Below are 16,319 nucleotides of genomic sequence, written 5' to 3' on the forward strand. Positions count from 1 at the left end.
CCTGCTCCTAATGAGATGGTTGTAAAGTCTGATACAGAGGCTGTTTTCTTTTCATAAAAAACATTTACAGTATGCTCCACACATGAGGGCATGATAAGCACACAGGTATTTATGTGACTACATTAATTACACACTAGTGTCTATATATGAGACATTCTAAACATATGGAAGTGTTGTAGGTTTTGCACATATATTTCATGGAATTACACATCATTCCTTTCTGTAATCATCACCTCAGTACACACGCAGTTGATGCTCATCTAAAGAATGCTTGTTCATTATAATCAACCTGTTCTTTTGAAAATTTTAGTGCTAAATTTAAGGTATACTTAATTTTTAATGTTAATGAAGCCATTGCAGATATTAAAGTCACTTATATCTGCTGAAACTATCAAGCACTATGTCCCACAGAGCATTTATACTGTTTAAACAGATCCTTTATCTAAGAGGAAGAGATACAAATGAGACCCATGTACCTAAGCACCCAAGTGCACTGCACAGGATACTCTTCTTCAGAGTACTGGTAGCAGCTTAAGCAATGCCACACAGAACATTTCTTGTGGCATTGGCGAGTTGTGCAGAGAGGCTGCAACTGAGGAACAATGACAACAGAGAACCCATCTATAGTTTAATAAATTTTTTTGTGAAACAGTGTTTGCTTAGCACATGAGCACAGATAGGTCTATTTTTTGCTGTGCTACCCTAAACTAGTAATAGAAGCCTAGTAACATACAGCTACAAATTGGCACAAGAACTATTTTCACCCTTTTTATTATCTGGGCAGTAAATGTTAGCTGTGAGTTCATCGTAATTCCAATATAAAAGGACTTGGGTAACAAAGGAACAGTAACAGTTTGTGTGAATTCTGAGTTTACAGCTACTAAATAGAGAGAGGCATTGCCCCACAGACAACCAATATATTATGTGACGTTTTTAATATACACACCTATTATATTCTCATTTTCAGGGATGAAAACTGATAATATAAACAACTGTATGAAAAGGTGTCATCTATTTGAATATTGAAACAGTTGACAAGCGCAGCCCTACAAGTCAGTTCAAATACTGTAAGGGAAGCCTACTCAGAGGAATGGTAATGAAGTGGGTATGTGCTGGCACATCATATGTGCTATGCAAGCAAGACCCCCCTCTCAGCTGCTGCATCTCTAGCTCTCTTCAATCACTTACAAAGTAAGTCCAGCTGACTACCAGCTGCAGTTGCAATAGCAAGTTCTTTATAAAGACTTCTCAGTTAGTAGCTCTGGGTGACTTGACCAATCCTGGAGTTTAATCTTCTCTCGTATCTGCCGAGGTATGCTTGTGTTTAGGGAAAGCAAAGAAAGAAAGATATGATAGACCAGGTTTGAATGACAAACAGGTAAGACATGGTACACCAAGGTACAACTTTGATCCACCTCTACCAAGTGAAAATATGTCCTCCATGGTCAGACAGATGGAAGTCTTCTGAGTGGACAGTCAGTCAAATATTGTCTTGCAGCTAGCTGAGACATGAGGTCCTGGAAGGAGCTTTGGGAGGAAGGGTATATAGGGACCCACAAGGTAACAATCGTTTTAAGATATACATCAGAGGTGTGGGAAATATTCAGACAATGCTAGCTGCCACAAAATCATGCAGAACTTTTAGCTGTGCATTTCTATAATAACATCTTCTGATGTGTTTCACAAGAAGCCTGTGTTATGTGGAAACAGGTACATGAGCACAAGCACAAACTATTTCCCAGCACAGCCCTGCTAAAGCAGTACTTACTACTTTTCTTTGAATTAGAAAGCCTTACAATGGCACACAGGAATTAAGTCCTGACATCCTGGGGTGACGTATTACTCTTTTTTTTGCATATGCAATGCAACAGCAAGCTCGGAAACATCTTGTGTCTCCTGACTGCTAGTGTCAGTCGTTAAGCTCTAGGCCGAATCCACATACCATAAAGACCCCTCTCTCAATAGATAATTCAGCTGGAGGAGAAAGATGGCAGCAGAGCACACATTTGCTCCCAAGTTGCCTTATGACACTTGACCAAGAAGGGACTTCCTGACCTGTGAGGGGAATTCCTCTGACTAACAGTAAACTTTCCACTCCATCAAGCTAACTCCCCCGTTCCAGCTCAGCAGGTGAGAATTTAAGGCAGTGGAACCATGAAAAGGAGATTGCGGACAGTGTTCTCTTGGCTGCAATCCAGAGCCTGATTTGCCCTCTGAGAACACTCCCTCATGCTGGTGTTCCATGAAAGGCATAGAAGGTCCCAAGAGTGGTAGAGGATAAAGGCTCTCAAGGACAGAGGAATAGAAGATCTCAAATATCACTTGTAGGGGTTACTTAGTTTGGTTTTTGGGAGTTTATGTTTTAGTTTCACTTGTATTAATGTAGAATTCTGGAGAGAAGAATAAAAAGCCCTAAAAGGCACTTAAAAAAAATATTTACCAGATCAGATGCATGTTTCAACTCAAAAATCTTGAGAGTCCATTGCCACAATGTGCTATATCTCCCACCGCTACACCAGCCATCACTATCATCTTCTAGCAGAGTTCCTTGCACTTTGCATAGTCTTTTGCATCTCATATTTCATCCCATTAGGATCACAGAATCACAAAATATGCTGAGTTGGAAGAGACCCATCAGGACCATAGAGTCCAACTCCTGCTGCTGTGTAGGACAACCCAAGAATATATCACACCGATCACACACTGAAAGCATTGTCCAAAAACTTTCTGAACTCAGATAGTATTGATGCTGTGACCACTTCTCTGGGGAAACAGGAAATTGAGAAACAAGCCCAATTCTATAAAAGAATTGGGCCTAAGTGTGTATAAAACCCAGTATTTTGCAAATCCTATTTGTTCAAGCAAAGTCTGACTCAGAGACAACAAAAGAACTATGTATCCATGCTACAATCCTCAGAACTAAAAACCCCAAAATGCTTCCTCTACCCCCAGTCCATGAAAACACCTGAAGCCTTACTGGATTGTGTTGGATTCTGCAATCCAGAGTAACTTAAAACTGTCTCGATCAAGCTGATTAGACATCTCATTCATGCTCAAGCCCTTATCTTAATACGTAGAACCCAGATGTTCCTCCTGTCAACCCCTGAAGAGGTTGAGTCTGACACATGTCAGCGTACATCTACTCCACTCATTGGGCCAGGCTGATGTAAAAAAATTATAGTCACCACTTTCTTCACTTTCTTTTTCAGCACAGCTGCAAGTGATATATGTTTTACCCTGGATATGGGATAAGTCACTGCCTCTTTTCCTGAAGTGCTATAGGTCTTCATTTCACAGGAAAGCATCCTGAGTGGTGCCTCAGCCTAGAGGGCCGAATTTTCAAAGCCATTAAAGTTGCATTAGTGACTAGCAAATCACTGGTGTGGTTATGGGATATGCATGAACACATGTGGAAAAAGATGAGTAGATGGGTAGCACACCCACCTGAGGGTGATGAGTACTCCATTTTGGTCACTAAATGAAGTATGGAAGCAATCATATGAGCAGGAACAAGAACACAGGTCTTCTTCTCACCAGTCATGAAAAAAAAAAAACACCAAAATTCTGTACACTGAATAAAATCTCCAACAAGGAAAGGAAGAGGCAGTAGCCAAATAATTGTACTATTGCCATATAACAAGAAAAAAATATGGATTTGAACAGAGGAGACAGGTAACTGAATTCATTTGTATCAGCAGCCAGCAATCTACTTGCAGTTCAGAGAACACATGTTTAACACCAGTGTCTGGATTCCACTTGGAGACCCAAATATCTGCTCTTCACCAAAGTCTGACTATGACTATGATGAACTTTCACACAGCTGCTTTCCTTCCAAAAGAGCTGCTTTCCCCTCAACCAAAGTGGCCAACATCACCCCAATAATCTCATTATAATCAACCATGCTGGTACTTCCTGCATGGCTTCTGACATTCTTGTCTGTTGAAACTCCTCTGACCTTGAGGCTGTATCCCATAGATCCTGCTTTAATCCACCCCTATGGTTTTCCATAATAAGATTCATATAGCCCCACACAAATACAAGCACACATACAGACAATGTTTTAAATAATTAATAGTTTTCCCTTAAGGGTAAAAATGTTCTGTAATAGTATTTCTTTTTGTTATGAAATATTGTAAATGACCTTGGTGTGGTAATATTTTGTAATATGTCTGTGTTATGCAATTAAGACTGTAGGATTTAGATGACTTACATGCACCTGGAGATACTGACAGATAGTGGAAACTAGGAGCTGTTGAAGAGCACTTACATATCCTTGTGCTTATATAGATACACAGATAAACACACAAAACAACATACCCATCATCAGTCTACATCCTTTTACAAAAAAAAATACTTGGTTTGTGTAGTTTAATTTCTGCTCATTTCCCATTTTCTTCAAATTTAGACCCCTTTGCAAATCTTAAAACCCAATATTTGTGCCTCTTTTTTAGGGAGGCAGATCTCTTGCCTTCTCTTCTGCTAAGACATGTAAATCTTGTTGACTTCACCTAGGCCATCGCAACTCAGTATCTTCAACTTAGATTTTGATTCTTTCTCTCAGCTTTCAAATCAGCTTGAAGAGAAAATGTAGAAACTTGCCAAGTGTTCATGTTTGCAAAGCAAATTGTACTGGCCAAGAACATAATGGTTGTTCTTTAGTGACTTCTTTCCTTCCAAGACCGGTTAAGGTGATCTGAATGACAATATTCGCATGAAAACCAGTTTCACACTTCATCTTCCTCTTTTCTTTAATTCCAGCAAAGACAGTGGCTGACTGCCTAACCAAAATTTTATCTCAAAAATCATCACAGACCATGTGGTCGTGCCTAGGGAAGTTAACCCTTAATCACCAGTCTGCTTCTTGCCTCAACACTATCATCACAGTTAATCACATGCCTGTTGTGGCAGCATCAGGCATTTTTTCACACTTTCCATCCTCCCACGGATTCTCTCATCTCAGGATTGTGGAACAGCAAATCTGTGTAGGAAAGGTAGGCTTTTAATACTCACCAAAGGGTTGGTGTGAGAAAGGAATTAATTTGTTACTGCAGGGAAAGGCAATAGAAATATCAGTGTTTGGAGGATAAGAAAGATGGTAAGAAGGTTCAGGAACAGTTTTAGTAGATAATACTGAGACAATGATAATTGTGGTTGAAAAGTGTCAAGCCTGTGCAGATTAGAAGTTAGAGAAGGGTCTTCTTAGAACAAAATTCTACTAGTTCACCACTCTAAAAAGAAATCAGACTGTTTCCATGTGGTTTGTGTTTTCTTCCCCTAACTCACAATCTGTCCCAATCAGTCCTAGGGTTTTGCACAGGGCCAGATCCAGGTCAGGCCACAGTGTGATTCCACAGCATACACAAACACACAGATGTGTGTGGCACCAATTACTGCACAGTTATAAATCTGAAACACAGAGCAACAAACTGACACCAGAGTATTTATATATGTGTACCTCACCAGATATGACCATACCTTAAAATGGTCTGTAATCTAGAGCACTTCCATGACCCTAGCACACTTTGCTGATGTCATGCACATAGAATCTACCTGTCCTTGCAGCAAGGAGCATCAGGCTCCTCTGGGTAAGATCTCATACTGCACTGTACTCTCAGTGCTGGGTAGTGTGAGATGGATCTGAAAGCTGAAGACATGGGTCAGAGCAGAGTTCAGGGTCATCAGCACAGCACCTACACAGGAGTGTACTCTTCAGTGCACTACAACAGAGTGCTCCAAGTGTATCAAAGGCTCTTCTCCCACCTTTCCTTTACATGACAGCCTGCATGCTCTAGAGCTTCTTCCCAGGAGTACTTCAGTCAATTTGGTTTCCAGGCCCATGGATTCCACCTTGCAGTGCCACGGATGCCAACATTACTGATAATATACCTACAGAGAGAGCTTTTCCAACTGAAACATTGCAGCTGAAGTTCAGGAGCCTTGAGGAAAGGCCTGTGACAGAGCACATGCTGAACTCTGACAAGATGTGCCACACTGCTAGCTGTTAGCATGTAACTTATGTGTGAATGAGGACCAAACTATGGGGGCTCCTCAGGAGTCAATGGAAAGGAGTTGATACTGTCAGCAGGGATGATGCATGAGTGCATCTATCTGAGCACCTCCAGATAGGAAGTGAATATTCACAGCACTGAATTAATAAGAGAAAGTATTGACCTGGGCAATTATTGATATTGCCAATGTCCAAAAGATAATAAAAATGCTTAATACTTCACAGAATTTGGCTCTAAGGAGCTGTACCTCAGAAACAAATGCTGCCAGCCAAAATATTTTGCACTGAGATCACTAAAATGAAATACCTACCTTAGAGAGCTGGCTTTGGTTTTCTGCATCCATCTTTTTAGAATACATTCATGTGATCCAGAGAAAGCAGAAACCACATTTTTGTACCTATACCCTTATATTTCATCCTTATGCCAAGAGTTATGCCAAAATCATCTAATCATCTATCTGAAAATACTTCTGAAAATACTGTACTGTCAGTCCCTTGTTATGTCAATCACCTGCACTGGTAATTCAAAAGTCTTATTCATTTCCCATTCAGTAACTTTGTCAAACCACACTTTTAATACAAGAAATGTATTAAATTATAAGGTAAACATAAGAGCCCTATTTGACTCAGATGCATTACTAGTGGCCTTTTTTTTCTGCATGAATAACTGCCACTCTCATTTTCATTTTGGTAATTACAGAAAATGGGCTGATTGTTAATGTCTGTTCCAGCAGAGCTGAAGATGTTGATTTCAGACTGATTCAGACTTTAAACTCTAATTCATGCAGTTGATCCACAAAATTAAGTGGAGTATAGGTTTCATCAATTTCGTAGAGTGTCTTTTATAACAACAGATGGTAAGTTTTTGATATGTAAAGCATTAAATGTACCCTGTTACAAAACCACTTTAAATTATTTCTTTTTAAAAAACCATCAACCAACCAAACCAAAACCTACCAGGAAACTACAAAAATTGCTCCCCCCACAGTGCTCAGATACTTTAACCTAAAGAAATTGCTGACAGATTTGTTTGCAGCACAGCAGAGTAAAGAGCTGACAACGGGGGTTTTTTTGCTGGATATGGTAACCTAGGTCTATTTTTAAGGCTTCTTTTCTTTTTTTAAAGTATACCAAAATAGCAGTGGGCTTAAAAATCACCATCTGCTTCTAGGAATTAAATAATTCTCTGAAGAATAGATAATAGGCATAAAGAGCCTACTCCCAACTCTCAGATCTTTCACAGCAGGACTGAAAGTCACATGTTACTTGTAAACATAATTTATTTCATCAAACAATACTGCAGGGTGACAACACCCCTGTAATTGTTCAATATACCTATTTATCAGTTATCACCAGCATAAAGTGTTTACATTCTAGTCATGAATGACTGACTAGCAAGTGCTATTGCTATGGGTTTTATGACTTAGAATAAAGCTGCTGATATTTACAGCACAATAAAGATTCTCCACATTTCTTTCTTTAACTTTGATTTAGTTAAGGAGGGAAAGATTCTAATTTGTAGGGAGATTTTTTGGTGTAATGCCCATTAGAGCTACTCTGCAATTAGCATGTTAGCATTATTTGCAAATGTATGTAAAGAAATCCGAGTTTGTTTGCATCCAGCTAGTTTGGATCCTGCTAACAGTGAATCACTATGTCAGTTCAAGATGGCTCAGGACCTGGACACTCGCTCGCTGGCTGAAGCCTGTCAGCAGTTTCCCCATCCTCAGCATTTGTGCCTCTGACAGCTTGGATGGCTTACTGCTCAACAAGAGAAAACCTGGCCCCTATCTCTTATGCTCTACCCATGCATCAAGAGTCTTAGAAAATACCATGGTACCATCGCTATCTGTCAGTCCTGACCCTTGTATCTTTTGAACCTTACCCTATGTAAACTGAGCTTGGAAAAGGTGGAAAAGGAGGATCCATTAGTTTTCCATGAAAAGTGATTTGATGAAAGAAAAAAGGCTCATGCTAAAGCCCCTGTTCCACTTCCTTTGTGAATTAAAACTCTAGCAACTTGGTCATCACACTTTCTGTGAGGGCTCCAGACACAAACAGCACATACCCAAGATTACATGGCACATATTCCCTCTCTTTAGCAGGGAATACTGGGGAAGTGGGAGCAGGGATTTTATGAAAGAACGGTCAGAAGGTGGCAAAGGCTAAAGAGGAGGAGAAAACCAGTTTCATTAGTATGTGTGCTGGTGGGATGGTTTTCCCTAGTTCTGTGATTTCAGTAAAGATGACAAATTTTCAATTGCAGTAATTTCAGTTTAAAACACTTTCATGTTTTGAACCACAGAAGAGCATTTATCTTTTTAGTATCATTTTCAAGAAATGTAGTTTGGTTTGGTTTTTTTTTTCCCCATGATATTCCGTTAAAAAAACAGTGTCTTTTTCAGAGAATAAGACTAAATCTTCTAAAATAGAAAATGAGATAAGACACTGCAAGATACTTTAAGTGACACATAGGATGAGTAATAAACAAGTTTACAAAATGAAGACATTTTGGAAGTAGTAGTATTTAACATAATTTTTTAACAGGTTTGTCTTATTGTAGTTATTTAAAATAAAAGTTCACAACAGAAACAGTTCAAAAAAGGAGATGTCCATTATCTATATTTATACTTGGCGGATTAGAATTTTTGTGAAATGAGTTGTGTAACATTTAAAAGACCTCCTAGTAACCACTGTAGCAAACAGTATTTAGACTAACACTTTGACAAAAAGAGAGCAGAAAAAATAATGGAGAAACATATGCTTCGTTGGTATACCCTGCTTTGGCAAGGACAGGAAATCTTCGAAGTAATGTGCAAGAATCATCTATTTCTAGTAAACAATTAAGAAATATGTTATTTGTGAGGGAAATTCATTCTTATTTTTTTCTGAGTCATTAGTAACTAACTAAAGAAAGGAAATTTTCCAAAAAAGGAAAGAAGAAAGTAATTGAGGCAAGCAGTGGGTTTGAAAACTTTAGTGTTCTTCGGACATTTTCAAAGGGGACCCTCTTTATTGAAGAATAGTTGCAGAAAAAAAAGAAAGAACAGATTACGAATAGCCAAGATTCCTAGTGATCTCACTGGGAATTACACATTTATTTGGAAAGCATTAAAGGAATAAGATTACAGAAGCAAAACCTGTTCCAAATTCCATTATGTAAATGGAAAAAGAAAATTTTGTTGTCTTTAAAGGAAATTGAATTGAGCCTTCAGTTCCCAGTTAATGAGATACTAGTAAATGTTGAGAATTGCAGGGGAAGTGATAACAGAGAGATGCCATTTTGGGTTGGGTTAGTTTTTTTTCATATTAAATACTTATTTAGGTTGCAATTTACACAAGACTTAACATCATAAGACTCTTCCTCCTGCTGACTATATCTATCTAAAGTGCTATTCAGATCCAATGGAAATGGGGCATACCACAGATTCTAAATGTTTCATTAGAGTCTATGGGTGAGCAAAGAAAGCTATTTAACCTGTATAGGATCCATTCCTTATTCTAGACAATTTATTTCTTTCTTCAACTGCACACAGTTATTGCTGATTCTAATGGTATTACCTGGTTTGAAACAAACACTGCAGAGATTCCTCCTTCTTTTACAGTTGAGACACTTTTGTGATTTGTTTGATTCCCCTAAAGTTGCTTTTGTTAGTGCATGGAATCACTGAAATGAGTGCCAAGGCTGTAAGATCTCACAAACAGGTTTTCCCACCACTGCTAAGTAACACTTAGGCCAACTGGGTTCACACTCTGCACACATGTCCTAGAATCTGAACGCAACTCCAGGAGAAAGGATTAACCTTTTGTGCTGCAAGGTTCTCAAAACTCTCAGCTTTTGCTGGACCTAGAGTAAGTTCAAGGCACTCAGCAACTGAGTCTGCACAGCAGGATTGTTCTAGCAGCATATCAGAGGCATGAGACTTTTTGTTTCTTCTCTGAAGTTATAGGTTTACATAGGGGACTACAAATAATGTGAATTTCAAGAGAGAAACAGAGACATTTTGATAGATTTTTCTTTAAAATTAATAAATTCAGGCCATGTATAAACTATCCAGTCATATCCTGTAAAAGTTTAAACAGTGAAACCACAAGGGAAAATAAACTAACATCTCTTCCCTTTTTATCTTAAAAGTGTCTGAAATGAATTGGTTGCTAAAGAAACCTGATATAATTGTGACAGAGTGTTTTGAAACCCTTAGTGGAGTTCATCTGAAACCTCAGCATAACAAGTGGCCTCTTATCTGCGTACTATTCCAGGAAGAAATGCATGGCATTTCGTCATCACAGCTGAAAGAGTAGCTGGCTCTGCACGTAGGCTAAGTGAGAATAAGAGTCCTCAGCTATAATGAGGGCACGCTGGTAGCTAATGCTTAGTCAGAGGCCATTTCCTTTAGCCTTTGCTACTGCTTGCAGGAGTTGGAATGCAGGAAAAGGCAAAAACTAAAGTGAACATACTGAAGGTCAATGTTTACCTTCTGTACTTTTTCTCAATGAAGATTAATTCTGAAGACATGGCACATATGCATTAATGTGGTGACATCCTAAACCATCCCGCCCATTACAAGAACTTTAACTAGCTTTATTTAATGTGGCAGTTCATGAGCAGAATTACTTAAAGGAAAGAGAATCATAAAAAAGCATATGTCTCTTTTTTTTTAGTCTGACATTTAAAGGCAAATTAGTAAGTGGGAGTTTAATATAGATATTTCCTTGTGAACACTGATCTTGAATTTCCAAGCAGGCAAACTGACTTTCTCCTTAATAAAGCTCTTGAAACATAGATAACTTGTAGCAATTACTTCAAAATCAGGGATGAATCTTCATATGTGAGGGAATATGGTATGGAACATTTCTTTTTATAGGCTTTTCCTCTCCTGTACATCCTGAAGATGATAATATGAGTGATGTACTGTCATGATGCTTTTTAACACAGAAATCTGCATAATTTGAACATGGAATGATTAATCATTAGAATATGAAAATGTTAAATATGAATGTGTAGCAATGTTCAGGCTGTAAGTTTGCAAGACACTTCATTCGGGACCACATTTTGTTTTCTTACTCTGCCTGCAGGAACATCAGCAATTATTGTGAATTTAATGAGCTATCACTATGCTGATTTAAGCACACAACTGTATGTACTGTACTACTGAACACAGTGGACTGAGTCATTTTACATACATGCAGTTGCTGGTCTAAATAAGGGCTAGATTCAACTTGTTCTGTTTAACTCACTGGCTGAACTGAGAATACTTGGCACAGATTTTTCTCAGGAAATTCAAACTTACACAAGCAGAGGAAAAACATTGCAAATGAGATGCTGCTGTGTGCAAAAAATTCATCTTGGGTAAAACTTTAAACCCTAGAAATAAATCTTGTTTTCAGTTCTCACAAATAGGCTTTTCTATTCAACTCTGAAGGTTTAAAGCAGTTGTTAATCAAATACTGTACACAGTAATAAGCAGCAAAGTGTTCGGTTATTTCTGAAACACGTTATTTTGAGGCTATGTTTGAATCTTCCATATTTATGTGATGAGAGTTATGTCACAAAGTTAATCATTCCCAGGATGCTAGCATTTGGGGTAATGAAAAACTTCTTGTGCAAGCAGTCATTAATCAGTGAGTCTAACATTGCATAATGCTTTCTGAAGCATGTGTTATGTGATCAGAGTACAAGGCTGCATAATACAGCAAAGTGTTTATGCCATATGCTGACCTTTTCTAAAGTAGAAATGGAGCCATGTGATGTGCTGCTCCTGCCAGCATTTGCTTATTGCCAATAATTAAGTTTGATGATATGAAGAAACACAAACTTGTATTGCTTTAGAGTTCTAAAAGGAAGAAGCTTTGAAGTTTTTGGCACTGTAAAACACAAAGATAGCCAACTTGGCTTGGATACACTACCGTTGTCCATTATAGGCACCGCCCATCAAAACTGGAATCAAGTGCCCTGCTCAAGTGGTTACTGGCATTTGTGTAAAGGAAAACATGTGCATCATTACAGGACTGCTGTACTAACCAGAAGAGCATAAAGGTCACAGGAGCAAAGCAGCCAAAAGCATGCTTGGTACCTCAAATCTCAGAACATCATTATTACATTTGATGTTCTTGTGCAATAGCGCTAGTAAGCAGCTATTACTTAATCTCCTACCAGTATTACACAAAACTATACTTGCGAAATACTTCAGATAAATATGCTGTAATTATACGAAATACAAAAACATGTATAGGGCAAAATGTTTTTGTAACTCTCAGCACACATACCTGTGGGGATGTGGTTTGAGTGAACTATTTTAAAAATTGAATCCATGCTTTAAAAGCTTCTATGAATAACCTTAAAACTATGTGCTGGAAGGAGAGTGGACACATGGACATATATTTTATATCCTAGGCATACACACATGCACACACGCACACACACAGAGCGTGATCAAAAGCTCTGTCCTGTATACAGCTACTTTGTGTCTGTTGGCAGAATCAGGCTACTCAGCTGGAATAACCAGCTTCACGCAACTATTTTAGCACAGCCAATGTAGCTATGCCACTGTTGCTCCAACATCACTTCTCCTTTCACTTGTCAGTGTTTCCTTCTCTCTCACTGACGACTATCTTTTCTACTTAGGAGAGCTGGTAGACAGAGGTAGTCAGTATCTGTGGGTATTACTTGCTAACAGCAACTTAGTTCCACCATGTAATCTATGATATGGCACTAATGTCTGAAAAGTGATTTCTTATATCCCTTGCTTACACTAAGGAAGTATTTTAAAGCTTAACTAAGAATTCTGAATAGTAAAGCACAATCACAAAACTAATACATCTCTATACAGAGACATAGGTGTCCTAGTCCAAAATTCAGATTCTCAAAATTCCTGCTGAGATTTTGCATTAGGAAGTGATGATATTAGGCAACTGCACTTAAAAAGTATTGTATCCAAGGCCTTTTGGGATTATTGAATTAAACCTTCCACATCTAAGGGGTCTGACTCATTAAGGATCTTTATGTTTAGCAGACAGGAGTCTGTACAAAGAAGATGCTGGGAACAAGAGCAAAGGGAACAGGTCTCCCATTGTTACTACAGGATCTATTATAAAACCAGTGGGGTACTTGCTGCATGAGGAAACTGCAAGACAGGCCTTACCTCTATAAACTATTAGGTGGATGCCATTATCTTTACATTCCAATAAATTAACTTGTAGAATAAATAATTAAAGCAGAGAAATTTCTTCATTAGTAAAGAATCCAGTGAACAGGTCACTACTGTAGGAAATGCTGGCTCAGGTCAGTTAAGTGGAAGCAGAGAGCAGAAACTGAGTTCATTCAGTGTTTCATGAGTCCTTCAACTACTCAGCAGCTATACAGATGCAACCATGATATATATTCTCTTCACTTTTTCAAAAAAGGACTGATGTCAGCTAAGATTTGTAAAATCTAAAATGGAGACAGGAATTTCATTCCTCCCAAAGTGGAAAAAACTCATGTCCTTGTGTTATTTATGAACTAGTAACTTCAACAGAATCCTTCTTGTTATGCTGGTTTTGTGGCTCCTGTCTCCTTTCATACTTACACAGACACTCTAGGAATCATGTCTGCAGGTTACAATCTCTGCTAGTCTTTTGGGTACAGAACTTGGAAACTGTAACCAACCAATACAGAAAGATTGACTTTGTAGCACTCTTCATGAAAATACTAGAAATTACTGCATTGAAATTAACTGTGACCTAAGAATGCAGCCTGAACCCACCCTGCAAAACCTCTTTCATATGCACTCTTCCAAGACCTACTGCTTCTTAGAAGCATGATCCCTGGCTCTCTTCTCCTTACACCTCTACTTGGACGGAGTGGCCAAAAGATGATAACTATGGGACAACATGAACCATTCCCTTGAGGGGTCACTAGCTGGGGATACTCACATGCATTTATAAAAATATTTCAGCTTTGAAGACAACAGTCCCAGCAGTAAAGACTTACTACACAAAAGATGGAGAGTCAGACTCTTTTCACAAGCCTACAAATGTATTATTAACATTTATAAGTTGTGAAAACACAACCTTCACAACTCCATCCTCACAATTATATTTTTTAACTTTGTCTTTCTAAGCTGCATGGAAGAGACACATTTAAAAAATTTGTACAACTGGCATCAGAATTTTTAACATACTAAAAAGAATTGAGCCAAAGATGATATCACAAAGTCCCTTATGCTTAAGGGAAAATGTTAAATCAATTAGCAGTTGCCAGAATAAAGAAGCAACAATTTGATGTATAAGTTCCTTACAAAAATAACAAACTTTCCATGTTCTTTGAAAGTGGTTATATTATGCAACAAGAAAACTTCATCATATTCTCAGTTCTTTAATGTTACAAAAGCTTTATTAGCATATGCTTCAGAAATTATAATCAAAGGATTGTACTCACTAGCCAGAACTTTGTATAAACATAAACGTACAGACTATGCCTTAGAGGGTTAATGTACTATTCTGAACTCAAGTATTGCAAATGGGAGTTAGCTTTGACACAGAATGTTCACACCCTCTGTAATAAATTCTTTTAACATACTTCATATTTCTTCCCATGTGAATGAGTGTCCTTGGAAGAATTATCTACTAGATAAAAGCTGAAGATGAAATCTAAGTCTAGACTTATTTAAAGGGGGTAGACACTGATCTTATAATCTGTGACAGTGGCTGATTAATGAGCTGCTCATGATTGCTGCAGGCCTCTCCAAACTGCAGGAGCAAATGATATTATAGCACTGGGAAGAATGTGCTATCTGGGTGCCACACCTTTGTTGAAACTTAAGAACTCATGCTGGCTCCTACTGCATTTTTTCTAGCCTTGAACTACCATGAGTACACGACCAGATACACAGTAACACACGTGCATTTCCTCACTCCTTGCCTGCTGCAGAAGCAGTAGAACTGCTGTGCCACAGAACACAAGGTAAGCATGCCCATTTGCAGCAGTCATGGTACGTGCTCTGTGGGGCCCACTGTTCTGCTGGTTGTGCTCTTGCATAAACAAATTCAAAACTTCTGAAGCAGAATAGTAGTATCACATCCTGAGGGCTTGATTTGGTCTTGCCTGACAGTCTGGATAATTTTATTTACATGTACACACATATATAGGCACATACACATACACATGCATGCATAAGACACGCCAGTACACACACACATATATTATAAAGAATAACGAACACACTGTGTAAACATAGCACATTCTGCATAACTAGAGAAACTTCAATTCAACTGTGTTCCAAGGTTAAAACAGAGCATGATTTAAATCTACAATAAAAAAGGCATATTACCTAATCTTTAGTGATAACACAGTAATTTCTGATTACATCTTTCAAACAACTTTCAGGAAAATTTTTTAACCTCTACTAACTTTGTTTATAAAATACCAATGCTCTTAATGTGAAAACAACCCATACAAATTTTTAAAACTGTTCCCTGCACATTCATGTCTGAGACTTATAGGAAAGAAAAGCCAACAGGAGAAAAGGGCAGAAATAGAAAAAAAAGTCATTGCAATCCCACAAAGTAGACAAGGGAAATTTTATTACCTTTAGCTGAAAACAACTCTTCCTTTGGTTTATCTGCTTGCCATTTTTCTTTTTCTCATTTTTGGAGACAGCTCTCTTTCTAGAAGTGTGCAGAAAATAACATCTTAACCACATCATCATGAACTTTATCACATCTTGACTATACAGACTGTATCAGCCTCAGAAGACAATGAAGCCCTACAGCTTTTCAGCATTGCCATTACGTTCAAGAACAAGGCTAAAATTCCACAAGTGAGACATGAAAGCACATTGAAAGCTCAATGCACACCACTCAGATAAACAATGATTTTTAAATGATTTTACATTTTTAAAAATTGTAAATAAATCCCCTCCCTAATCTCAGCAGATAACTGGGCACCAATGACTGCAAACGTCATAAAAAGGTTCCACAGAAAACACCTCCAAAAGCACTTAACTGTATCAATACATAATGTTAGAATAAATAAAACACATCTTTTTTGCATTACAGATGATCTACTCAAAAGCATTGAACTGACTACAGGCATGCAGACAATCATGAAAACTTTATCCAGAAATTCAATAAAACAACTAAGAATGTGAGTTACTTCAGCAATGCTGAAAATGTAGACAGTTTGCTACATTAAAGGCTAAGATTGCATGTGTTATATAAAGTCACACATTAATTTCTGCATGAAAATAAGAATTTCTAGGCAATTCAGCAAATTGACTTACAAATGCTGAGAAGTTATTAGCTGATAACTACTAATGGGTAATGGACCTAC

At 38.0% G+C, this 16,319-nt stretch overlaps 1 protein-coding gene across 2 annotated transcripts in view; it reads right to left on the reverse strand.

Moving 5' to 3' along the window:
* The window catches only part of LOC134431746 (uncharacterized), a 72,358-nt gene that overhangs the window by 54,998 nt on the left and 1,041 nt on the right, over positions 1–16,319 (reverse strand). The window contains exon 1 of one of the 2 annotated variants that reach the window (XR_010031078.1): positions 15,577–16,309. The gene's annotated coding sequence lies outside the window, so the exon portion shown is untranslated. Of the gene's footprint in view, positions 1–15,576; positions 16,310–16,319 lie in introns of those variants that run through there. The other variant, XM_063179898.1, reaches the window with a different exon arrangement.

The sequence above is a fragment of the Melospiza melodia genome, chromosome Z (genome assembly GCF_035770615.1).
Source record: "Melospiza melodia melodia isolate bMelMel2 chromosome Z, bMelMel2.pri, whole genome shotgun sequence".
Classification (NCBI taxonomy): Eukaryota; Metazoa; Chordata; class Aves; order Passeriformes; family Passerellidae; genus Melospiza; species Melospiza melodia.